General features: G+C 38.8%; 2 long non-coding RNA genes across 4 annotated transcripts in view; one reads left to right on the forward strand and one right to left on the reverse strand.

Annotated features, from left to right (window-relative positions):
• Positions 1-10,695: 10,695 nt before the first annotated feature.
• Positions 10,696-20,703, reverse strand: LOC125960570 (uncharacterized). Its single transcript, XR_007470373.1, has 4 exons — positions 20,657-20,703; positions 19,920-19,974; positions 19,456-19,550; positions 10,696-10,894 (listed from the first exon to the last, which is right to left on the reverse strand). It is a non-coding gene; the product is annotated as an uncharacterized LOC125960570 (long non-coding RNA).
• A 146-nt stretch (positions 20,704-20,849) lies between these two features.
• The window catches only part of LOC125960569 (uncharacterized), a 30,519-nt gene continuing 23,753 nt past the window's right edge, over positions 20,850-27,615 (forward strand). For 2 of the 3 annotated variants that reach the window (XR_007470370.1, XR_007470372.1), the window contains exons 1-2: positions 21,969-22,049; positions 23,411-23,564. This is a non-coding gene — a long non-coding RNA (uncharacterized LOC125960569). Of the gene's footprint in view, positions 20,947-21,968; positions 22,050-23,410; positions 23,565-27,615 lie in introns of those variants that run through there. The other variant, XR_007470371.1, reaches the window with a different exon arrangement.

Here is a 27,615-nt window from a genome sequence, read left to right on the forward strand (position 1 = left end):
TGCCAATTTAAGGTAATGAAGTAGATTCCGAAAAGAAACGAAGGGAAGAGACTGAGGGATAAAAATCTGGAGAAGAGTAAAGTCAAGCCCATAGGTACGGGAAGATTAATCCGTTACTGTTTATTGAGCTTTTACTTTGCGCTCGGCTCTGAGCCAGTTCTGCGCCGCTACCCCGTGGGGAGTGTGGAAAATGAAGACACTGTCTTCCTAAGGGGGGAACTTGAAGAATCAGCGAGACAAACGTGCGAAGTTAACATGTCAATGGAGTACAATATCTTGCAATATATAAGGCAAGCTATAAAATTGTTCATTTCTTTTAATCATCAGTTCCACTTTGGGGAATATCTTTCAATGATATGACCTTAAAAAAAAATGAGTGCACAAAGCTATTCATAGCATATTATTCAAACAACAAAAATTTGAAGGGAAAAAAACCCAAATCTAACCAAAAGGAAATGGCTAATTAGCTTCTGGCATATTGGCCTCAGGAATTCTTACGCAGATCACAAAATGGCAATAGCCTTACCAATTAATACTTGAAAAAATACCAAATATGTACATGAAGGTTCAACTGCATAAAATGTAGTTATGCACATAAAGGTTAAAGATAAAGAATGAATTTGTATAGTTTAATATGCCTTTCATTCTTTTTTCTATGTACTTAAGTGCATAATAATTCTTTCCAATTCAAGTCTGTCCCCAGTGCATTCCTCCCACTCAAAACACAAACTGCTGTCTTGTAATCTTCCTTACCACCTTCATTTCTAAAATGCACTAACTTCATTACATGAGAGCAAATACTTCTTCCAATTAAGTATTTCTAGCATACAGTATAGATTTCCCTGTGGTTCCTAGAAAGCAAAATATAACAAAAGTCAAAATCCTTGCTCGTACTTTAATGTCATAAAACCCTTCTGGAAGTTTGTTTGGCAAACTCTATCAAGAGTGCCACCTCTGATGTAGTAATTCAACTTTTAGAAATCCAAAGGGTTTTTACCTGAGACTCAGGCAGCTTAGAAGGCTGTTCATTTCACTGTTATTTAGAATAGTGAAAATCAGAAATGCGCTGTTCATTACTATTGGAATGGATAGGTACATCTGGAATAGTCACAGCACAGAATATTATATAGTCACCAAAAATCTTATTTTCAAAAAGTAAGAAATGAAGGAATATAGGTCAAGACAACTGTAACTGCCATTCCCATTCCTCTAAAAGGTTCCTTCTTCAAAAATTATCTTATGGCACTACATGACCCCTTCTCCCTCTTTGCAGCAGTTTGTGGACTGGCATGGACAACAGACCCAAGGGCAATAGATCTGTAGAAAGCTTGTTAAAGCTCTACTCAAACACTGTTCAAGGAGAAAGAGGGGTTGAAGTGGATTGAATAATGGTTTAAAGGTGCATTGGGTAGGCAAGTGGTGTACACCAGGCAGCAAGAACCACAAGGAGGCAGAAATCACGAATAATCAGAGGATACAGGGAGTAGCAGCTGAGTTACAGAGAAGCAGCAGTAACATGGGTCTTTACAAGATTCTGAGTAGAACTGCTTGGATTCTAGGAGCCTCTAAAATAACTGAAAGTAAACACTAAAAGCAAGATGCAAAGATGTATATACTGTATTTTAAAATATGTATAAATTATTCACATTCAACAACATTTGGAAGGAATACATCAACATTTTAATAATGGTGGTGAGACTACAAGTGATTTTTATTTTCTACAATGATCATAATTTTTTTAAAAACCTTAGAATTAATTAGAATGAAGACCATCAGTAGTCAAAAATTCTAATCAGAAAATAAGGTGCAAGTGGTCAAAGTGACTAGCAGACAGAATTTTCTGATATCATAAATGGCTTCAAGGGAAGGGTGGCTGGGTCTTTTAAGGACTGAAATGATTTGACTAAATGAAGAGGGGGAGGTGAAATGAGAAGAAGATGAAGCAAGGGCAAGCTGAACAGGCAGAGGCGGAGGGTACTGAAGAGGATGTCCTGAATAAAATGTCTTTGATACAAAGGTGTAAGCTAGGGAGAGGTGCTGGGTAGGAAGGGGGAACTGGAGATAAATTATCTGGAGATCATTGTTAATTGGGTTGATAATTAAAGAGTAGTAACTGGATAGTTTGTAGCATAGCCTTTTCTTTATTATTACTACCATTTATTCAACTTTGAAAATTTCCTCAGCTACCATTTTATTCCAGGTCTTAACAACCTAGGCCTAAATTATGACATATCTAGCTTGTTTCCTGAGCTCCCGAACCTCTCTATTGTAATCTCATTTTTACATAGCTGTCATAAAATCATTCTTCTCATGTAATTTTCCTATTTTTTTTTTTACCACCATGTCACATCTAAGTTTTTTATTTAACAACGACGAAAAAATCTCAGTCCCTTCCCACCTTCATCAACTGACTGCCCCAAACTTGCCTATTACATCCTCAAAATCAGTCTTTCCCCAAATCAGCCTTTTGACTGCTAGGAAGTCAGTCTCCTTACCTTCTCCCTCACTTCAGGCACTTCCCACCTTTAAATCAGGGCAGATGTTTATCTCCTAAGTAGAAGGCCCTCCAACTTTCACTCCTGCAAATCATTACAATCAGCCTCTTTTGGAGCTGGCCTAAAAGCTCTCACCTTCTGGAAACCACTTTCCTAGTAACAACTGGGCTTCCAGATTCCCCATCCCCTACCCCCACTAGTACATTATTATGCAGTCACAGCTTTTGTTCTGAGTTCCCCGCCGGGTTCTCTCTCTTTGCATTGTAACTTCAGGGGCAAGGACTATGCACTTGCGCCATTCGTATACCTTACTCAGCGCAGTGCTGGCCGAAAATGCTCTTAAAATGTTTAATGAATTAACAAAATTAGAAGTTCCCTAGAATAATACGGGATTGTGGAAAAGACGTGTAGGGGTTTCCCTTGTTTCCACAGTCTCCATATGGGAAGAAATGGCAATTTGCCCCTTTCCCAAGGTAAGCAGACAGTTTCCTAAACAAGATTAAGATTTAATGACTCGAATACTCAATTCTGAGGCCATATCCAGCTTCTTCTGAAGTGGATGCAACACAAACTGGTTTTGTTTCTATATTCTGAGAGGAAGGTGTGAATGAATTAAAGGAAGACAAAACACACTGCAAATTTTTTAAACTTTAGAGCTGCTTTTTATGCTTTGATTTTTAGAATTTTCTAGTCCAGTCTTTCATGAATCTGAGAAATAACAGGAATCCTAATTGTAGACAGATGAAGAATTTATGAGCTTGTTAGCTTTGAGGAAGCCACTTTCAAGGATTTTCAGAGTTTTACATACTGAATGTTCCTATCCAACTTTAAAGTTATATAAAGTTATGACAAATTTTTTGAGTACCTATGTACAGCCTGGCACCATGCTAGGCACTGAAAAATCCGCAGCCTTCATTTAAACGTTACATGTTAAATGTTATAAGGAGATGAATGGAGAAGTAGGTAAAAATAATACTGAAGAGTTCAGACCTAAAGTTTGATTAACATGCAGCAACACAGTGCAGTTGAATTTTTTTAAAATGAACGACCCGAAGAACCTTAAATCTGTGGCAGATACGTAAGAAAGAAGTTGAGAGTAGTGTTGAAAACAGAACCGCCGATGACCGCTGATGGCAAGATTTGGCTTCAGTAAGTGAATAGAGAGGAAAGAGAACAGAAAAAATGGCTTTAGAACTAGCCTTTTTTTTAAAAAAAGGAAAGAACGAGGATGGTGGCAGATAGGGGAGGTAAGTGCAAGTTGAGAAGTAGGTGGTACCAAACGTGATTTAATTTTAAAGACCATTAAGTGTTTATTTAGAGGTCTGTGAGGGAAACTTGTACCTTGGAGGTGAATTACCAATGTAGGCCTACTGGAAACTGAAACAGCCCAGGGTTTTGGCATTAATGGAAGAAAAATTGTGAAGCTAGTGAATGTCTCTGTCCTTTTACCATCCTCACCACCTCCACCATACTCAGTTTTTCAGGGATCGTCAGGCTGCTTGTGCCCAGGGCTTTACCTCAATCTATCAAGGCCTTTCTCTCTTTCCTCCCATCAAAACTGTCCCCATTTTGTTCTAGGACTGTTATCGCAACCTTCCATTTTTCTAAGGAGCCCAATTATCATGTAGTAAATTGACTCACTTGTAAATTATTAGCATCTAGTAATGTTTTTGCATTTCTCTCTATTTAGGTCTGTGTTCTAATGGACTTCTTATAGATACCAGAATATGGAGTTTCTAAAATGAAATTTTAAGCATTGTAGCAGATTAATGGGATAAATATTTTCTTAAGCCAAGACAGCTTTCCAAGGATAAGCTATGATGTGTGTGTGTGTGTGTGTGTGTGTGTGTGTGTGTGTACGTGTGTGTACAGTTGACCCTTGAAAACGGTGAGGGTTAGGAGCGGCTACCCCTCCCTGCAGTCAAAAATCCAAGTGTAACTTTACAGTCAGTGCTCCATATCCTACAGTTTCTCCACATCCACAGATGCAACCGACCATGGACCCTGTAGTACAGTAGTACTTACTTATTGAAAAAAATCCATGTGTAGGTGGACCTGTGTAATTCAAACTCGTGTTGTTAAAAGTCAACACATATATTTACGTAGATAATGATATAACATATTTATTTATAATCACAGTGTATGAATTTAGTTATTTTTACTTCTTTACATATGTTGCATGTTTTATCTCTATCTCCTCTGTAATGTTGGGAAAATAGTATCTGTCCTGTCTTTCTTACAAGGATGTATTAAATATCAAATGAAGTTTTGCATGTGTAAACCCTTCCTTCCGTGTAAAGAGTAAAGTAAATGTATTTATCATTATTATTTCTCTTAGGATTATTACCACCCTGTAAAGTTCTTTGAGGTCAAGAACTGAGTTTTGTTCATGTTTATAATCCTTTGAATTGAGTTTTACTTCTGTACTAAAGTAATAGTTGGAGGATAAATGCTGTTAAGTTTCAGATTAATTACAGTACTCTGAGAAACAGGCAGAACAAAGTTTTAGTCTCCCTTTCTTACAGCAGGGGGAAAAGGATCTGGAAAAGCAGAGAGAGAGAAGGGAAAGGAAAAACATTAGGGGAGGAAATTTTAATTTTTAAAGTTTTAATAAACCATGCCCCAAAGATACTAGTAATCGTTCATGAGGGAAGATAATTGAGGTACCTAAATTTTGTTTTATATCCTGTACATTTCTTTAAGCCCACTTCTTTTTTTTAAAAATTATTTAATTAATTAATTTATTTTTGGCTGCGTTGGGTCTTCGTTGCTGCACACGGGCTTTCTCTAGTTGTGGCCAGTGGGGGATACTCTTCTCTGTGGTGCACGGGCTTCTCATTGTGGTGGCTTCTCTTGTTGCAGTGCACGGGCTCTAGGCACACAGGCTTCAGGAGTTGTGGCATGTGGGCTCAGTAGCTGTGGCTCGCGGGCTGTAGAGCGCAGGCTCAGTAGTTGTGGCGCACGGGCTTAGCTGCTCCGCGGCATGTGGGATCTTCCTGGACCAGAGATCGAACCCGTGTCCCCTGCATTGGCAGGTGGATTCTTTTTTTTTTTTTTTTTTTTTTGGCTGTACGCGGGCCTCTCATTGTTGTGGCCTCTCCCGTTGCGGAGCACAGGCTCTGGACGCGCAGGCTCAGCGGCCATGGCTCATGGGCCTAGCCACTCTGCGGCATGTGGGATCTTCCCAGACCGGGGTACGAACCCGTGTACCTTGCATCGGCAGGCGGACTCTCAACCACTGCGCCACCAGGGAAGCCCAGGTGGATTCTTAACCACTGCGTCTTCAGGGAAGCCGCAAGCCCACTTCTTAAAAAAAAAAAAAAAAAGTCGAATAAGAAAAGCATAGGTGGTTAACCGTAGTTGTTTGTATAATTATTTACATCTTCCCAAGCCATTTGGAAATTAAAATCCTGCAGTGTTCCTCCTGGGTTGTTAGAAAGAAAGCTGAATAGAGAACAGCAGTCAATGCAGTAGGTACTGCATCATATAAAGGAAACCATGTACTGTAGATGCAGGATGTATGCATGTGATAAAAAGAACTAACAATTCTTCATGTGCAAGAACTAGGATGATCACCCTGCTTTTCTCTGCCATCTTAAGATTGCTTCCTTTAAGGTCAAAGGCCCTCTCGATAATAATCATTGGTTCAGCCGTCTGTTAAGTAGTGTCTGTAAGCCTCCCTTTCCTCAGCTAACCAGAGATTAATGAGGTCCTAGAAAACCAAATTTCACAGGAGATTCTTAAGGGGCAAAGCGATTGTATGCAAAGGAGATAGCTCCATCTATTTCGTTTTATCTATGATCCTGGAACTAGTACTTACAGAACTAAGCAGAAAAGACACTTGACATAGATTTCTTAATTTTCAAAACTAAATATATGGCTCCTGATCTTTAGAAAAATAATGAAGGATGAGTCAGAAAAAAAAATGTGACATGAAGGAGGTTTTTTTAAACAAGTATAAAGTTTTCTTTCTTTTGTCTGTTTGTATGAAAACTCTAAAATGCCTCAGGAATGATCATAGGAAATTTGTATAAATTCACCATTAAACACTTATGAAATTATCTCTTCATAAAAATCAATGATAGTATTAAAGGATGGCTTAAACATTTAATTTACTTGCTTATGCCCATAACATTTTATTGAATTAAGATTAAATCTGGTTTTACCATTATCATTAGCCAATCACAAAATTAAACTGTACAAAAGAATTATAATTTTAACTAGTCTTATTGTGAATATTTTCCCCCTTACTATTTTGTTTAATATGATCATGTAATGAATATTAGGGTTATTCCTACAAAAAGGCCTATAAAGTATGCTTTTGCTGTGGTGGTGTGATGGGATGCCAGGAGAGACCAAGCTTCTTTGACCCCGTTCTGAGGGTCAGAAATGCCCATATTATTAAAAAGTTTAAGAGGTCCAGGTTAAAATTCAAATCTGGGAGGAGGTAATTTGTTAAACTGTTATTAGTTCTGATATCTTAGTGCAAATTAATGAATTAGGTAAGTTAACAGTGCTCTGAAAATAATGGGAAAGAAGTTGTTAAATTTAGGAAATGAGGGAAAATGAGAATTGTGCATGGATATTATGTTGCCTCTGGGAGGCTTGATCAAGAGTGGAGCAGCATCAGGACACAGGTCTTTGGGGAAACAGAAAGAGGGAATCTGAATGCATGCAAAACATTTTATGGAAGACCAAGTGCTAGTCAGTAAGTCCAACACTTTAAATATCTACCAAAATCTGAGAAGAATAACTCTTCATAATCAACTCTGTACTTAAGAAAATTTTAAAAAACCTTGTTTGCAAGTCATTTAACCTTCATGCCTTCAATTACTCTATCTGAAAATGAGAATTACAAAACTGACTGCAGATTCACTTTGTTTTTGTGAGGATTATATGAAAGCTTTTGTAAACTATGAAGCTACATTAATTCAAGGTAAATTTTAAGTCTAAAAGGTGGATAAATGATGTTTCTAACTAATTTGTAATTTATATTGACACCAATAAAAATCAGATTTAAATTGTAGTATAACTGTTAGCTGTTATTATGTATAAGACAGAGATCTGGGACTTCCCTGGTGGTCCAGTGCTTAAGACTCCATAGGTTTGATCTATGTTGGGGGGGGGGGGAACTAAGATCCCACATGCTGCGCAGTGCAGCAAAAAACAAACAAACAAACAAAAAAAACCCCAGAGATCTAACAAAGTTTTTAAATGATAATGGTTCCCAACAAATGCTAGGTGCAAATATTACTGAATCTTATCCTAATATGTGAGGCACTTTGTTGCTAAGCTTTTCCCCTTGTTCTGTATCTTCGTTCTCTTCCCTTTTGCTGGCCCCTTACCATCTGCTTTAAAACATGCAGTTTTCTACAACTTGGAAGTAATTGCTTGACGTATTACTTCTTGTCTCAACCACTTTATTTCTCTTCTCCTTTATGTCATCAATGAGAAGCTTGTATCAGTAGATCTCAATGGCATAGAAATAATCTAGTTGGTATGAAACTACATTTCATCACAATCACTAAAATTTCATTCTCCTTCAATCTCCATATCTACTTAGAGATATGTCTGGCCTCCCCCTACCCACTGTACTTACCAATTTTTAATTCATCATCAAAGTGCTCTGTAGAAATAATAATAGCTTTATATATTGTCAAGCACTAATGGAACATTTTTCATGTTTGTGAATTAGAACCATGGAACAAGACAGTCTCAGTTAGTAGTATTTTTCTCAATCCTAAAACGTTCTATAAATGAGAACTATAATAAAAAGCCTAGAAACAGTCCTTCCCCGATTTTTAAAAAATTGTCATGTCTCTATGAGAGTGATTGGTGGATACAAAATGTTGAAAATCCCTGGTTTATACATGCTACCTCCATTTTCTTTTCATGTGTTTTCTGTTAGTCACCTATAATCAGGCTTCCCACCTTTCTGCTTTGAAACTGTTCCCTTAAAACAGGGTCACCAGCAGTTCCTTTCTTGTCAAATTCAAAAGCCATTGATATTCCTCCACCACTGGCTAAAATTGATCACCCTTTCCTTCTTAAAACGCCCTTAGTTTTTATACTAAAGACCTAGGCAGGCATCAGGACAAAATGAGAACACTGGCTGCCGCTGGTGCTGCTCCTGCTGATGCTGTTGCTGCTCTCACTTAGTAGTTAGCTTGTATTCATTGATTTCCCCTCATTTAAAATTTTAGATTTATTTTTTTACTGAGGTAACTTTGCTTATAATATTATATAAGTTTGATGTGTACAACATTATATTTCTGCTTCTATATACTCTACAGTGTGCTCACCACCAAAAATATAGTTTACATCTATCACCACACAGTTGTATTCACTGTTTACCATAATTCTCACAACTATCCTGTGGAGGTCAGTGTTATTGTCATTTTACAGTTGAGGAAACATGCTCAGAATTTAATCAACTTGCTCAAATTCACACATTAGAACAAGATCTGCTCTGGGAAGTGTTAGGTTTAACAATAGAGAGAAAAGCCTTTTCCTAATTGAATCACAACATGCCCTGTTTCTATATTTAGATTAGGTAGAGCTTTTTGTTTTTTTCCTATTTATCTGTAGTTTGGAGTGTTACGGTACTTCATTCGTGAAGATGGCATTTCAAGGAGTTTTTTGCCCAGGCTGACCATCCACAATTTTATCTAGTCCACTTTTTCTCTCCTTTTCAAGTTAACTGACTCCTATAGGAATAGAAATGCAACCTTGGACTCGTTTAGGCTAGGCAATGCTCTAACCGCATACACTAAATTGAAAAGTATAGTTATCAGAATTCAGTGGATGACAACATAGATTTTAAATTAAGCTATATAGTATAATTTATTCAACTTTTGACTGACTGGGTATGTTTTATTGAAGCCATTGTAGAGATACAGTAGGATTTAGTTACATACATATTTTGTTTTCTCAAGTAAGTGCATAACAACAGTGTAATCTAGCTACAAAAGATTTCCTTAAGGTTTTTGTTGGCATGTCACCGTTAACAATTGGAACTTGAGTGTTTTAGATTTCATCTGAAATTAGTGGTTCAAATACAACAATAAATGGTTTTCATGGTTGTCAGCTTTGATTGAAGTAATACTAAACTTCTTATTACACCACTACTTTTGTTTTTTAACTGACAAATTTGAAAAATAATACAGACACAGTATCTGTCTTATGAACACATTAAGTGTAGGTCTTTGATTTTTTTCATTTAACACACCCTTACCTTTTTCAGAGGCATTTTGGCTTTATTTCTTTAGCAGGTTTTTTCACTAAATCTTTTACCTTTCTCCCAAAATGCCTCCCACAATTTGATTAACAAATCTGATGGAGGGAAGAGAGAATTATGAGTTATCCCAAAGATATATTAAGGACATCATTTCAACATAAATAGAACGAGGAAAAGAAGAATTATGCATTAGTAATAAAGTCGTTCACTGCAGAACAGTTTAGACCTCTCAAAGGATTTTCGTACACATTCTCTTCATACTTAGCATTATATAGCTGAGGAAATTGAGGTAATAAGGGACTTGTGAGGCCACACAGCAATTATCAGACTAGGATTAGAAGACAAGTCTTCTTAGGACCAGGTATTGCTCTTTACTGTGTACCTTATAGATACCATAGAAGTGATTTGAGTAATAGTTATTAAAACCATTTTTTCCCCTCACAACTTGTCTCCTTGTGAAAAAAACGGATTTAAATCTGACTGCCTAAATCAGACAGAATAGTGTTTTGGAACCCCCAAACAGAATTTGTGTAGATTATAATGAGAAAACATAGTTTAGAGAATTTTACCTACAGCTTACTTTCTGTTAGATAGCTGCCTTGCCAAGCTAATTTGACATACGTTTCAAGGTGTCCAGATCAATTTAAAAGCCATTCTATTATAATTTATAGAAGCTCTTCCACCATAATTTATTCACCCATAGGTAAACTCATGACCTTGGAGAGTGAACAGAAAAACAAGTAAGAAGGAAAGGTCTCAGAGAAGAAACAGAAATGCATGTGTTCTCTAAGTTACGCATTATAAGGGTGGGTGTGAGGATCAACTGGTTCATACACGAGGTGTTTCCTCCTCTTCTTGATCTGAGTTATATCCTCATTTATTCATCTGCATTTGATTGTGAAATGCGTTGATGGTCACGAATCAATTTCTTCTGTTACACTCAGGGATACAGGAAGTGTCCTAATAAGCCCCAGCATCCAAACGAAAAGGATAAAATCTTTGGTCTGAATTTTGCAGATGAGGCAGCTGAAGTGGGGGGTAAAATGACTGGTCCAAAGTAAAACAATGGGATACTTAAGCTTCCAGGATTCCAAAGCAGAGCTCTTTCCTCCAAGATGTAGTGACTCCATAACCAGGTCCTCGTGTTATTGGAAAATTCTTCCTGGGGGCAAATCAAAATTTACTTGTAACATTTACTCTCTGATCCTATTTCTGCCCTCCAGGGCCTCACTGAACAAACTGTTTTCTCCATTTCTCCCACCCCCTACCCCAGTCTCTTTTATGTCTTTGTGCAGTTTAGGATCAGAAGTGGCTTTGTTTCCTAAGGAAAAATCTCCAACCAAGAATTTTCAGTATTTTAGATCTCTTTCCCTCTCTTTTTAATGCCCACTTGTGCCTACTTGCAAAAGATTTAATGTCTTAAATATCTTTTGTCCTTCCCTTCCTCCCAGTCCCCAATCTCCTCTTTTTCTTTTACTCCCTATTTTTTGATAATAGAATCATCATCTAGTCAACCATTTATTTTAGATAACTTAGAATCATCTTTGACTCCCCCCATATACCCCATTTCCTGATCTGGGTAGCAGATGAGGCAACTGAGTTCAAAAAATTTAAATAATATGCCTAATATCACACAGTAAATTTCAGAGCTGGCATTTAAACTCAGTTGTGTTTGGTTCTAAAGCTCAGGGTTGTTTCACTATTTCACTAAAGCCCACTCAGATATCTTCGGCAGTCTGGAAATTAGTATAGCCAAGTTGTGTTAAAGGGGATTGTAAGTCCACATGTCTAATTTTGAGGTTATTTCTATGGTACCTTGGGCTATATTCATTACCTTCATCATTATAATCAAAGGATAGTTTAGAGATAGATAAGACATCATTACTGTCTTCAAGGAATTAGACGTGATGGGAAGACTGACAACACAGTGTGGTCAGTGTTATAATAATGAAAAAAGGTCAGGGGCTTAGTTGAGATTCAAACACTTGTTGCTCTATAGCCTTGCTTCTGACAGTAACTAGTTTAGACAAGTCATTTAACTAATACATATTTCAGTTTCCTTCTCTGTAAAATGAAGGGGTGTGACTAAATAAGGGAACCTCTTAGTTATTAAAACTCACTGCTCTTTTTTTAAAATTTATTTATTTTATTTATTTATTTTTGGCTGTGTTGGGTCTTCATTGCTGCGGGCGGGCTTTCTCTAGTTGCGGTGAGCAGGGGCTACTCTTGGTTGCAGTGCGCAGGCTTCTCATTGCGGTGGCTTCTCTCATTGTGGAGCACGGGCCCTAGGCGCGCGGGCTTCAGTAGTTGCGGCACGCAGGCTCAGTAGTTGTGGCTCACGGGCTCTAGAGCACAAGCTCAGTAGTTGTGGCGCACGGGCTTATTTGCTCCGCGGCATGTGGGATCTTCCCAGACCAGGGCTCGAACCCGTGTCCCCTGCATTGGCAGGCGGATTCTCTACCACTGCGCCACCAGGGAAGCCCTCACTGCTCTTTTTATTCTTAATCCTTAGTTCTATTTTGGCTTTTCCATTTTATTTCATTCATTCACTGACTCATTCATCATTCCATCAGCATTTATTGAATACCTTCCATGTTCTAGGCACTATGTGGTACACTGGGAACACAAAGAAAAGATACAATAACCCCCTCCCCTCAAGAAGCTCACAGATTTGGAGACAGATAAATTCAAGGAAGTAAATTAGAGACAGTAAATTCAATGTAGTTTCCAATAGAGTTGTTTACAAAATGCTATGAGAGTGCAGCAAAGGGACTGTAAGGTGGGGGTGAGGATGGGGATGCAGTGGGGAAGACTTGCCAAGGAGTTGACATTTGCAAAGGCTCTTAAAAGACTGAATAGGTGTTTGCTAAAAGGAGTGCACGTGGGAATTCCAGGCCTAGGAAATATATAGATTGTGGCTTTCTTGTGTCTGCCTGCTCCTGATCCTTTTCTTCGTCAAAATATTAGCTCTTCTTTAGTTATCAGCACAGTTAGTTGCTGCAGATACAATACATTGGAGATTTGGTTTCCTTAAATACCCTAGATAGAAGAGAATGCTTTTTTTTTCATGCAAATGCTCTCAGTTATTAGGTAGAAAGAAAAAGATACTTGGATCACAAATTCTGTTCTCTGTAAGTCCATAGGACTTTGAAATGGAGCTTATATCTGTTTTAATAAAAAGAACTGACAAGCTATTATAATAACCTAAATAAGTCACACACATAAGGTATTTTGCTAAGGGATAGAACTCATGTTTTTGTACTCAAAAAGCATTATTATTCTGAAATATTTAAAACATTTGTCAAGAGAATTGAAGAAGTTTGAGAATTTTCTGGAATGTAAACTGTCTCCATATTGTAAAACCCTGCAGTAGTCCCACTACTGAGTTCAATACCTTAAGTATGAATTGTCTTTCATTCTACAAAAGGTGGGGTTGAAAATAAAGATATAAAGTAAGTTCATGTTGGTGGTTTCATTACTTTTTACCTTATATATGCTTATGGGCTTGGGATCTATTGTTTATTCCCGGATCGTAGTAGGAACAGTTTTCTACTAGTAAGAAGGACTTGTGATTCAATCACATTCCCTAGTCATTGTTTCTGGAGAGGGCAGATTTAGAAGCAAATTGGGAGCCATTGCCTAGAGTTAAGAGTGTGCCTCAGTGTGAGGAAATACTTTCATCATTAGAACTGTCCAGTAGTACACTAATTTCATTTTGTCTTCTCTTAGTTATTTAAGCTTGACCAATTTGTAAGTTTCCTTGGAGAAAGTATGTCATTCACCTCTATATTCTTCCTTCCTCTATCCCCACCAATCTGGTGCCTGACACATGTTAGATAAACACTCAATATGTCAAAATGAATTGCCTATGAAATCAGGAATGGTCTGAGATAATGTAATTAGGCAGAGGTTGGCGACCATTTGCCAGGCATGTTATAGCGGGTGACAGACACCAAGGCCTTCTCCATTATGGTGTGGTAGAGAAATGCAGACCATGGGGCTTGGGTTCAAATATAGGCTCTATCATTTATTAGTTGTATAATCATGAATAAATCACTCTTCTGTGCCTTGGTTTGTGAATGAGATTGCATACCCACTCATCTACTCAAGTACACTGTAATCCTTCCCTCTCTCTCCTGTGTCATCAGTTTTCCTCTTTGCTGGATTATTACTAATGCCATAGAAACATGCTATTAATTCTCCCTTCTTAAAAATATCATCTCTTAACTCCAGCAACAATTGCTCCATTCCTCTGTTCTCTTAATGGCAAAGGTCCTTTCGTCCCATTATCTTTTAAACTCATTCCAATAAGGCTTCCATCTCCATCATTCCATAGAAGCAACTCTTGTTGAGCTTCCGGTAACTTCCACATTGTTAAATACAGTGGTCAGTTTTTAATTTTCATCATTAGGGGCATCAACACAATTGATCACTTCCTCTTCCTAGAAATACTCTCTTTCCTTTGCCTCCCAGGAATTCCACACACTCCTGGTTTTTCTCCTCCCTCACTGGTTGTTCCTTTGCAGTTTCCTTTGCTGAATCCTTCCCTTTTCCCCACCTTTTACATTGGAGAGCACTAAGGCTCATTTCTTGGTCCTTACCTCTTTCTCACTCTCTTAGTTATTTCATCTATGCGTGTGTGTGTGTGTGTGGTTTTATTCATTCATTTATTTATTTATTTATTGGCTGTGTTGGGTCTTTGTTGCTGCACGTGTACTTTCTCTAGTTGTGGCAAGCGGAGGCTACTCTTCCTTGCGGTGCGCGGGCTTCTCATTGTGGTGGCTTCTTGTTGCAGAGCACGGGCTCTAGGCTCGCGGGCTTCAGTAGTTGCGGCATGTGGGCTCAGTAGTTGTGGCTCACAGGCTCTGGAGTGCAGGGTCGGTAGCTGTGGCGCACAGGCTTAGTTGCTCCACAGCATGTGGGATCTTCCTGGACCAGGGATCGAACCTGTGTCCCCTGCATTGGCAGGTGGATTCTTAACCGCTGTACCACCAGGGAAGTCGCTATGTATGTGGTTTTAAATGCCATCTAAATGAAGACAATTTCCAAATTTTATCCCCAACCCAGACTTCTCCCGTTAACTTCTGACTCGATATATCTGCCTATTCAACATCTCTACTTGGATGTCGAATAGATAGCTAAACTTAACATTTGCAAAACTGAATTCAAATTCTTCAAATCTGCTCTATTTTTTCTCATTTCAGTAAATAGCATCTTTGTCCTTTTAGTTGCACAGGCCAAAAATGTTAGCATCTTCCTTGGCACCATGTGCCTTTGCCACCCACATTCTACATCAAGAGGTCCCTTCTACTTTCAAATTATATTCAGAATCCATTTCTCACTACTTCCACTGCTATCACCATGGACCAAGCTGCGGTAATCTCTTGCTTGGATTATTATAATAGCATTTTAACTAGTCTCCCTGCTTCTACTCTTGCCACCCTACAGTCTTTGCTCGTCAAAACAGGCAGAATGACTTCCTATTGCTCTTAGAGTAAAAGCTAAAGTCCTTACAAAGACGTTTAAGGTCCTAAAAGATCTGGCCCTGCCCCTTCCCCCTTGTCTTTCCTCACCTCTTATCATTTTCTTCATCACAGTTGTCTTTTTGTTGCACTTTAAACAGTCCAGGCAAGCTCCCGCCCCTGGACTTTTTACACAGAGTGTTCCCTCTGATTAGACCACTCTTCTCCCAGATATGCTCTTTAAAATAACGCCTGTCTAGGGCTTCCCTGGTGGCGCAGTGGTTGGGAGTCTGCCTGCTAGTGCAGGGGACACGGGTTTGAGCCCTGGTCTGGGAGGATCCCACATGCCACGGTGCAACTGGGCCCGTGGGCCACAACTGCTGAGCCAGCGCGTCTGGAGCCTGTGCTCCGCAACAAGAGGGGCCACGATGGTGAGAGGCCCGCGCACCACGATGAAGAGTGGCCTCCACTTGCCACAACTAGAGAAAGCCCTCGCACAGAAACGAAGACCCAACACAGCAAAAATAAATAAATAAATGAACTCCTACCCCCAACATCTTAAAAAAAAAAAAAATACTAGAAGAGATGAAAGTTTAAAAAAAAAAAAAACGCCTGTCTTGACACTGCTATTTAAAATTGCAACCCTCCCCCAGCACTTCCCATTACACTTATTTATTTTTCTGTAGCATTTTGTACTTTCTAAATTACTTCATTGTTCTAATATTATGTTCTAAATAACTATATAATTTGTTTATATATATACATAAGCAAATTGTATATTGTCTCTCTCCTACTAGAATGTAAGCTGTATGAGAACAGCAACTCTCATCTGTCTTGTTCGCTGCTGAATTTTCAGTACCTCAAACACTCTTTGGCACATGTTAGGCACTCTATATTTTGTTGAAGGAAGGAAGGAAGAAATTGAATGTAAACAACAAAAATGATGTCTTAGTTTCACCTTCCTGAACTATGGTAAGGATCCAATGAGAGAATGGATGTGATAGTCCTTATTAAATCATGGAGCAACAATTAAGTTAAGATACTAGTATTGATAGTATGCCTTGCAGTCTGCCTTGCAGCCTTTTTGAACTTTTGCTATATGTGGTCATTGAGTAAAGACTGGTCTTACGAAATCATACCTCCATTTAGTCAGACTTTTGAGATGAAATTTTCTAAGTTCATTTGACTATCAGTGTTCATTTATATTTCCTTTCAACTCTTAATACTGCTCTTTGCTTATGCTCTAGAATAACATTACTTTAATTCTGTGGTACATCTCTTTCTGCATATCCTGCTGGCCATCTCATGTGTACATGTGTGTACACATGTGTGAGTACATGTGCATGCTGCATGTGCTGTGCTCTCCAACCTGGCTCTCTGAGCCGTCATCAGCCAGATCAATAATAAGAAAGTTGCTTTTATGAGGGTCTAAGACCAGCCAGAAGCTTCAGATAAGCCAGATAATGGGGGTGGGGATGGGGAGGAACCAGAGATGGATAGTATAGATAGGATGACAGATATTAAATTTTTGTGCTTGTTTTCTGTTCATTTTGAGAGGCTTGAAAATGGCAGCACAGTGGCAGCTTGTTCCCCCTGAGTCCCTTGCTACTCTCACTGCCATTGGCCAGGTAAAGGACCCGTCACAGAGAGGCAGGGAAACGGATGAAAAGGTATCTTTTCCCAGAGCATTTTGGAAAATTGAGCTTTTACTTTATATTTAGCCCTCAGAAGAAAATACACAGATTATACTGTTACTCCAGATTATGGGGTTTGGGCTGGAAAATAATTCACCAAGGGATAGGATAATTGTCATCTAAGAAAGAGTTAACCTAAGTCCCGCTATTTAATTCTGTCAGCCAAAGAGCAGAAGTACTTGATGGCACACTGACCTGTCTTGCACTTTCTCCAGGGGGTTTGGTTACCTGAAATGTCTTATTACCAACCTGTTTTTGTGAGGCTGTGCTTGTGCTGGATGTGATAGCTGACTCTAGGATTGCTTTAGCCAATTTGGCTAGTTGGACAGGCATCTTCTCTGTGTCTCCCCATTTCATGTTTTTTTCCCCCAGAAACTGTACCCTTTCAAAGAGGACTGCCTTCCCAGACACAGTTGTTTTTTTAATGTCTTTCTCTCAGCTCTAATATTCTAGCATAAATCTAGAAGATTTTTTTAGAGTATCATGAAATATTACTGTGCCCAGACTCCAGAATTAGGAGTGATCCAGAGAAAGTTTTCAAGGTGTGTATTAGAATAAAATTTCAGTGGATTTGGATTTAAAACAGACCTTGATTCAAATCCTCTTTTCTTCACCTACAAAATAGGTGATCTCACAGAGTTGCTTTGAGGATTGAATGAGTTAATATATGTAAAAAGTAATAGATATAGCCAATTATTTAGGCATATGATAAATGGTAGGTGGTTGCTGATGGTAGGGGTAGTACCTTATTATTATGGTGACATATTTTATTGCTGAAAATAGCAATAACTATAGTAAGAGTGAACTAGAGTTAAAATTGCTAGATTAGATGGTAGCAGTTGATCCCTGACTCTGCCAACCACTGGTCCTTATTAGGGAATAATCAATTTCTTGACTATCCAGATTAAAGTTATGTTTGTCATACATCTAATATGGGGATAAATGGGTAATTATATCTATGAAGCTTTATGTAATTTGTATAGTTAAAGCATGTTGAAGGAAGTTGTTTTGGGAAGACGTTCCATCTCTAAATACCATTCTTCACAACAATCAGGGGAGGAATTCTGCAGGGCAAGCTGTGGAGCCTGACTGAATCTGGAGTTTGGGTGTTGGAGAGAAAGGGGAAGGAGAAGTTGTGAACTATATAAGGAGAGGGTACCTCCAGAGGCTCTTAAGGAAAGAGATATACATTTGAAAGTGACAAAATTTACATTAAGAAGCCAAGGATCATAGGGCTAAGTCCTTACTAGGTAGATAGCAAATTCCTGGAGAAAAAGAATAGTGAAGAATAGGAAAAGGAAAATATGGTTTTCAATGTGGTATCTCTGGGAATTTAGCTCACCTATGACACTGAAAGAAGTGCAACATAATCTCACAGTCCAGATTCCAAACCCTAGTCCTCATTCTATCAAACTGTGTACATGTGATCATCAACTAGGAAAAAGTGTGCAAGGAAAAATAGAAGACATAAACCAAATGTTAAATACCTTTTCTCTGACTGGTAGGATCAGGGGGTTTTAATGTTCTTTTTAAATTCTTTGTAGTCATTTCCACATTTTACAATAAGCATATGTTATTTCTATAATAAAAATTTCATTCTTAAATATTTCAAAAGGTCTGTTTTCACCCATCCAGAGGGAGCCACTGTGTTAATAGTTGCTATTATTTTATAAGCACTCACTTACATGCCTGGGGACTGTGCAAGCAGCTTTATCAGTATTTTGTCATTTAATCCTCACAGTAAGTCCATGAAGTATAGTGTTATTTCCATTTAAAAGATGAAGCCACTGGGGTACAGAGAGGTCAAATAACTTACTTTAGGTCATGTAGCTAGCAGATGGCAACACCAGGAATTGAATCCAGGAAGTTTGACTCCAGAGATTCCTGTTCATGTTTCCACTGTGTTACAATGTCCTGGTCTGTACACACACCAAGGCAAAGGAGGCTCTCTGCCTTGGGTCTACTTTAGGTATATCACACACAAGATCTGTTTGGTGGCTTCTAGACTATTTTAACTTTTTAAAAGCTTAGTGTAAATAGGCATTCAGATACTCTTATAAAAAATATTTTTGCTTTTCTTAGAATTCTTATGAAAAGGCAACTAACTATTTCATTAAAAGATAAACTGGAGAATTGAATTCAAATATACACATAAAGGTCTGTTTTTGACCAATCTGAAAAATACTGCAAAATTCTCTGTTACATCATTAATGTAGCTTTTGCTTTTTAAGCCATTGTCTCCTGGAGCTAGGTTTTTGGTCCCTATGACTGTTTTTAAGAATATGTGCAAAGAAGCAGGTAATGACATTTTTTCTTTAGTTAGTGTAACCTGTATAGGAAAGATGCTTATTGGGAAGTCGTGCAAGAGTAGTAATCTAGGTCAAGAGTATAGTCTTGATGTAAAATTTCCTTCTATAGTTTCTCTAGCGAAGAGTTTTTAGGTTTGAAAAAAATACCTTATACAATACAGGCCAGTAGATGACCTGGACATCCTTGAGTCCCTTTCTCATTCCCCTCCAATCTATTTCCCCTTCCTAAGGTTCTACTACTAGTAACAAAGAACTCACAGTTTCCAGAAGCAGCCCTTCTGTTTTAGGACCACTGTTTGTAACTTTTCCTGTTGTTGAGTGGGAATTAGTCTTCTGGTAGCTTCTTTTTCATCCTACAAGTGATTGAAAGAGCAATTTCAATAGGTCTGAAACAAGTCTTAATCTATTTTTGTTGTGCGTGATGGCAGGAGAGAGCCCTCAATATTCTTTACATCACTATTGTGGATAGTACTTTATATAGTACTTTTTTTTCTTAAGGTGCTTTCTGTGTAGTACATGGTATTTTGTCTTCCCCTCTCATCTGAGAGGGAGGCTGGGATAGTTCACACACATATACACACACGACCCTAATCCTTACAAGTTAGATCATCTTATTCCCATTTTACAGGTGAGGAAACTTAGGTTAAATAACTTCAAAATCACCCAACTAGAAAGTGACCACATTGGCATTTAGAACTCAAGAGTTCCCAAAGGATGAATACCTGGGCTTTAAATCTTTGCTCTGTAATACACTGCATGTCAGGTCAAATGGATTATCTGTGGTAGAGAGAAGGTAAGATCACAGAACTTGTTTTGGAGCTGGAATCAGTCTTGCAGTCTTTTGGTTCTGTTTCTACTTGCTTGTGTAGCCTACTGGATGTCACTGGCTTGAAAGTATAAATTCAGCTCATTCTCCCCGGAGGGCTTGCAGACAGTGATGCCTGTTTGATCCTTTGGTTTAAAAAGAACTGGTTGGTATCTTTAGGACGCTATGGATGGCATACTGCTCCAAAACTGGGCTACGCCTCTAGTTTGAGATGATTTCACTCTAGGATTTCCAGTTTGCTTGCTTTTTTTTAAGACATAGTATAAAACCCAGTTCTTTCCTTAAGCATGGCCAGTTCTGATGGAGCCCAGTGCTAAAACAAAAGAACATGGTCTTTTCCCCAAAGGATTAGGGAGAGTAGTTAGGTACAAGGATACGTAGCCCCATCTTCAAACGGACAGGATTTTTGCTAGATATTGTTAATAAGTCACTTTTAGTTTATAGATGGGAAGGGTCAGGGATAACAGTAAAAAACAAAGGCCTTGATTTTCTAATACATCCTAAACTCCAAACTCCACCGAGATGGTTTAAGTACACAGCAAAGCCCAAATCTTCAATCCCTAAAGGAACAGAAAGAAATCACAGTTCTCTGAATTCTCTTTCCCATCAGCCTCACCTGCCCACACTTCAGACCTTTCTGAATTCTCAAACCACACACTGATGGCAGACTTCGGCTCCACTCATCCAAAGCTTTCCGTTTTGATCAGTTTAAATCCCTATGAGGCAACTGCCGTCAGAAGGCTAATAGGTATTGTGAGCTCACACAGGGCCGTGGGGGAGGGGTGAGCTGGCCTGTGGGGAGCCCCATCTCGAGGAGCTGGTCACTCAGCTTCAAACAAATCTGCATCACACTGGGGGTTTCCACCCCTTTTTCTCTGTCAATGATCCCCATTTGTCCCCAGGGCCCGGGGTTTCAGGTCCTGGTGAGCCATTCTCATTTATCTTCCTTTTGTTTTCAACCTGCATTCTGCCCTAACGATCAACAATTATCATTTATTCTGTAACTTTTAGTTTGGTGGTGAATGCTGAGGCTTTGCTAGCCTTTCAGTTTTGTCATTCAGGCTTTTTCTAAAGAACAGGGTCTCAAACGTCAATTCCTTGATCTGTCTCTGGCTGAGGTGGTCAGCGTTGGAGGGGGTTTCTGAGTCCAAATTTCTGCTTGAATTTTCTTTGGTGTCATAAAGAGTGGGAAAAAAGTCATTTTTCAGTGGTTCTGAATTTCCCTCTCTCTCTCTCTCTCTCTCTCATCTCTGAAACCTCTTTGAGAATCTTTCTGTCCTCAGAAAAATGCACAATTTTAGAGGTTCACAGACCTTCTGATACCCATGAGTGTACCATCTCCAAGTTAGGAACCTGTCTGCCCTAGTGTCCTTCTAGAGTCACATGGCTTCTGATCTAACATGAAGGAATAAGTAGTGAATGTGGCTTTTGAGAAACAATAAACTGATTTCCTCCCACTTTTCCATAATTTCCATGTGCATTTTTAGCCTCATATATTTGAAATTCTTGGAGCACTGTGCACTGTGGAATGGGAAAGACAATTTATTTCCAATTTGCTACTATATTGTTTTACAACTTCAATACCAACACTATTTCATAACCTTTTATTTTTTTAGCCTCTTTATTGGAGTATAATTGCTTTACAATGGTGTGTTAGTTTCTGCTTTATAACAAAGTGAATCAGCTATACATATAGATATATCCCCATATCTCCTCCCTCTTGGGTCTCCCTCACACCCTCCCTATTCCACCCCTCTAGGTGGTCACAGAGCACCCAGCTGATCTCCCTGTGTTATGCGGCTGCTTCCCACTAGCTATCTATTTTACGTTTGGTAGTGTATATAAATCCATGCCACTCTCTCACTTTGTCCCAGCTTACCCTTCCCCCTCCTCGTGTCCTCATATCCATTCTCTACGTCTGCGTCTTTATTCCTGTGTTCATAACCTTTTTTAGGGGAAATGAAGCACTGAAAATTTCCCCGTCCATTGCAAGTGACAGTAAGGTGACCTCTAGTGGACTCTTATGGTAATTACCGGGACATTCTGGAATAAGGAGCCATCATTGCTGGTGGAGGGGCAGACCACTGAAATTAGAGCAGCTATTCAGCTACCTAGTGCTTGAAGTTCAGTTGGATGTACAGTCATCTTCAAGGCCAAGGCTGGGACAGGTGAGGGAGGTACATTCGAATGAAGCAAGTTTCATCACTGGTTAAAAGAGGCTTCAAGAGACCTTGAGTTTCCTGGAACTAACAGTTCTCTAAAGGACCAAGGATTAGGTTATGACCAATCCACCAGATTGATTTTAGGGAAAAGAAATTTTCTCTTTGAAATAATAAACAGTGAGAGGGATTTGAAGTCATAATAGACCTTGTAGGCAAAGAGAAGCTAAGTATTCCACAATTTATGTTCTGTTTTGAGTGCTGGGACATGTTGGTAGGGGGAAGAGAAGGAAACAAACGTTTAAAAAATTCCAACTCAGGGCTAAATAGTCTCTCAATCTCCCAGTCTGTCTTTCTCACCCTCACCCTATACCTTTTATGCAGCCTTACTCAACAACCGAAACAAGGCAAAGCTTTGTTCACAGCCGTTCCCCAGGGCCTACTCTGGCCCCTTTTCTGGCTCTAAGTCATGTTTCCTGCCCACTGGACCTGCTTGACCTTGGTTACCTGCTTTGCTCCTTAGAAGTCCTTAAGAGTGTTTATTGGACTTACCTCTCAGGATATGCCCACTCCTGCTTGCTTTGGGGAGGATATGCTGCCCCAACTCTGTTCATGAGGACCCAAGCCGTGGCAGCAGCTGGCCCACTCATGGTGGGGAACAGCTGGTTTGGACATTTGGTTTGGGCCTTTTGTCTATCAGTTATCCCTTCTAACCTGGTATTTAGTCTTGTACCCCCCTAACCTGGTATTTAGTCTTGTACCCTTGAGTCTGTTTCTCAAGTCACCATCCCCTGACTTTGGTCCCATGTTTAACACCTAGATCTCATCTAACTCTGTAGGGCTCAGGCTTCTTTAGTTAAGGCTGACCTTTTTGGAACCCTGCTATGATGGGATATATATTGTGTCTTCAGGGTAGCATGATCATAGGTTAATAATGTTTTCTCAAAGGGAAAGAAAAACTCAATATCTACTATTATTCTCTTGATCAGCATTTAAAGATACTATTAAACCAAGCTGTGTCATACATTTAAATTTGAATGCCTTTTTCTGACGTTTAATATAAGAACATAGACTTATTCGTAACTTACAGAATACTTGTAAAGTCTAAATAATGTGTTAAAAAAAACCCAGAATACAGAAGTTATGTGTGAATTTCCTGTCATGCTAAATTATTATAAACATTTGCCTGCTTGGTTCAGAATTATTATCTCATCTCTTGTCTCTCCAGCTGCAGCAAGACCCCTCAAGAAAACCATGTTTATAGCTGGAGTCATTCATGATCTTAACAATGAGAATCAATGATCCTGTTCAGTGAATAACAGCTCAGACGGTGCTCATAACCTGAACGGGCTCTGAAGCTGGCATACAAGAGGAGTTCAGAGGTTAGTGGATGTGAATGGTTTAATGAAAGATGACATGTCACAAAATACTTCAAGTCCAGCTGGTGGTATAAGAATCCATCTGGGAATTAAGCTCATCAGGAGTATAAAAACTGGGTTTGTTTAGGTTTGCCATGATTGAATGAATCTAAAGTATAGGGTTCCATGGTATTCTAGAATGAAAAAAAATTAACTTTTGAAGTAGTAAATGAATTTACTTATAAAGTGAACTGAGACTGTTCTTTTGAATGCCAAGGGGATTTCTTTCTTTTTATTTTTTTAAATTTTATTTTTTGGCTGCGCAGCATGTGGGATCTTGGCTCCCGGACCAGGGATCAAACCTGCTCCTCCCGCGTTGGAAGCGTGGAGTCTTAACCACTGGACCGCCAGGGAAGTCGCTAAGGGGGTTTCTAATTTCCCATCAAAAAAGGAGAAAAGGTCTTAAGGGTGGAAAAGCAGTATCTACCTCTTTATATTGAAGATTTGAAACACTTTTGACTTTTTCCATGAAGCACTTTCCTTAGTGCATTTTACCATAAGGGGGTGCTCTGGGATAATACTTTCCAGCAAAGCCGCTGTCTTTTCTACTTGTTTACCAAAAAAAACAGCAAACATAGATTTGTTCCTTCTACTTCTCATCCAGATTCACTAACCTTTGAAAGGTGTCGATTTAAATTAAAATGAAAAAAATAGTGAAAACTATTTAAAATAACCAGTGTCATTTTGTGTAGACCCTTGTTTCCTTTTTTGAGAAATAAGTTCAGAGGTTAGTGGATGTGAATGGTTTAATGAAAGATGGCATGTCACAAAATACACAATAAACCAAAATTACACTTGAATTCTGCTGGCTTGGGAACTAAAGCCATATCTTGATGAATTAGTATTTACTCTTTTACTTTAGTTCCTTTCTGTGGCATTACTTTCACTATGTCTTTGGCCAGTGCTATGGGGATGCATTGTAGTTGAAACTGCTTTCTTGCAAAGGTCTGTCAGTGTTTCTGTAACTTCTTCTGTTAACCTCTGCCACATTTATTGACCAGTTCTTAGGTTCTGTTCTTGCCTCCCTAAGTGTGGGGAGTGACACAGTGGGGAGGAAACTCAATTCTGTTTTTATAGACTGGAAGGGAAAATGAGAGGCAATCATAGTAGCTATTCCAGGCACAGAATGCTGTGAAGGACAACTAACTAGCCAAGGTCACCAACAGGGTTCTACTGCAGGATGTCTGAAGGTGTTGGCTCCTTATTGCCTGGGTGGCAAATGGCCCTGGTATATAGTAGAGGGATAGAGAGAAATGTTATATCTTTGCTTATAAAAGAGTAGTTCTTGCTATATATTCCCTAAACCCATCTCCTTAGGCATAACTACGTGAGACTTCTTTTGTCATCTTTTTTTTTTTTAAATAAATTTACTTATTTTATTTATTTATTTTTGGCTGCATTGGGTCTTCATTGCTGTGCACGGGCTTTCTTTAGTTGCGGTGAGTGGGGGCTGCTCTTTGTTGCGGTGTGCAGGCTTCTCATTCCGGTGGCTTCTCTTGTTGTGGAGCACGGACTCTAGGTGCACGGGCTTCAGTAGTTGTGGTGCGCAGGCTCAGTAGTTGTGGCTCGCGGGCTCTAGAGCGCAGGCTTAGTAGTTGTGGCGCTTGGGCTTAGTTGCTCCGAGGCATGTGGGATCTTCCTGGACTAGGAATCAAACCCGTGTCCCCTGCATTGGTAGGTGGATTCTTAACCACTGTGCCACCAGAGAAGTCCCTCTTTAGTCATCTTTATGACCATTTAACTCTATATACAAGAGGGAAATTTGGCTGAGGATTTATATAAATAGTATAACTTGGGAGGTTTTTAGAATAATGTCTATTCATCAGTCTTTAGTGTCCTTTTTATGCATGGCATTAATTTTTTTAAAAAACAAGGTATATCCATATCAATATCTATATTTTAAAATACATTTTTCTTTTTTTTTAGTAATTGGTGTTTCATTTTATTTTATTATTATTTAAAAAAATATTTATTTTTGGCTGCGTCTGGTCTTAGTTGTGGCACACTGTATCTTTTGTTGCGGTGCACAGGCTCTTCATTGTAACATGTGGGCTTCTCTAGTTGCGGCGCGAGGGCTTAGTTGCCCTGTGGCTTGTGGGATCTTATTTCCCCAACCAGGAATCGAACCTGCATCCCCTGCATTGGAAGGTGGATTCTTAACCACTGGACCACCAGGGAAGTCCCCAAAATACATTTTTCTTAAATATATGTTAAGTTCCACTTCCGATAATTGGTTACCTTTATTTATTTATTTATTTTTTTCTAGAGGTGATGCAGAGAAATGAGGAAAAGAAAGAGTTCTGGGTAAAGGAAAATGTACATAAGCTTTTTCCTCCTCAGTTTTAAGATTTAAAATAGTATTTTCCTTGTTCTTTACACTTGTGGGAAAAAACCCCAAACTTTTCTTAGATTCTTGACTATAATGGAATATCCTAAGGAAAAGACTTTCTTTAAGAGTCTAATATTAGAAACCCTAAGAGGTTATCAAATGGCCAAGAACTAAAACAAAGAAAGAAAATGTTCTCTAAGTTTTTTTTTTTTTGCTGTTTTCCCATCTATAAATTTAAAAATTTTAAGATTTAAAGTGAGCCATAGACTCCATGTGGCTGATAGTGGTCTCACACATTTTGTGGGCTGATCAAGCATCAGAAGGGGGAAGTGCAGTCACTAAACTTGCTCCTGACCTGCACACACATTTTTTTCCATTAATCCTTTTCACAGAACAGATGCTCTGGGTGCAGCTTTAGGCCAGAAGAATGTCCAAAATATGTGGGTGTGAATTTGGCCAAAGGGTTAGTTGAATGTGGAGCACAGATACCAGCCTAGTAACAGGCCACATTTTAATGAAAAACGCACATTCAGCATGGCATTATGTTTTTCAAAGAGGTAATTCCCAGTCATGGAGGACACAAGGGAGAAACAGGCATTCACGTGGAACTGCTTTAAAACAGAGTTCTTGTGTATCCTGGCCATGGGGCAGGGCTCACTAGTAACCCTTGGGAAATTAGATAATGGAATTTTGCTAGGCATAATTGAGTTTTTTTGGATCATCAGTCATAATTCTTCAAAAAGAAAAAGCCCTCTACAGTTGAATAAAGGAAAGACTTCAAAATTATAATTGGCTATGCTAGAAAAAAAAACTTTCAAAAGGGGAAAAGGGGTTGTCCCCTTCACATGCTGAGAACTGTGAATAAGCAGAGAAACAATTTTCCTTGTTACACTTAATAAAAAAATAGTGAAGAAAACAAAGTGAGCAAAAAAATCTTTACCTGAAGAGTGAAATATAAAAGTCTCTTAGATACATGTTATACTAGAAGTGGTTCTATTTCCTCTCAAGAAATGTGTATGTGTTTTAAACCATTTGGGATCATCTATAAGTACATAAGCAACATAACTGAGGTTATTTTTTAAGAATGAGAGAAATGTAGAAATATTAGACTCAGTCACTTTTTAAATGTGAACAAAATGCTATTTGATAGTGTTAAAAAATAAACATTTAATTTTATGTCATTATTATGGCTAGTTGTAGATGGCATACAAAAACAGTGGAAAGTGGCTTCAAAAAAAGGAAATACATTGGGACTTCCCTGGTGGTCCAATGATAAAGAATCCACCTTCCAGTGCAGGAGATGCGGGTCAGGGAACTAAGACCCACATGCAGTGGGGCAACTAAACCCACGCGCCACAACTACTGAGCCTGCACGCCTCAACTAGAGAGACTGAGTGCTGCAAACTACAGAGCCCACGTGCTCTGGAACCTGCGCGCCACAACTAGAGAAGAGAAAACCCGCATGCCACAACTAGAGAGAAGACTGCACGCTGCAACGAAAGATCCCACGTGCCTCAACGAAGTTCCTGCGTGCCGCAACTAAGACCTGACGTGGCCAAAAAAATTAAAAAATAATAATAAATAAATCTTTAGAAAAGGAAATACATTAATGAAAGTATTATATCTGAGGTAAAGAAGGTGACAGTTTATTCTACTTTCTTCTAGTCAATTTTATGATCAGCCCCT

The sequence above is a fragment of the Orcinus orca genome, chromosome 11 (assembly GCF_937001465.1).
Source record: "Orcinus orca chromosome 11, mOrcOrc1.1, whole genome shotgun sequence".
Taxonomy (NCBI): Eukaryota; Metazoa; Chordata; class Mammalia; order Artiodactyla; family Delphinidae; genus Orcinus; species Orcinus orca.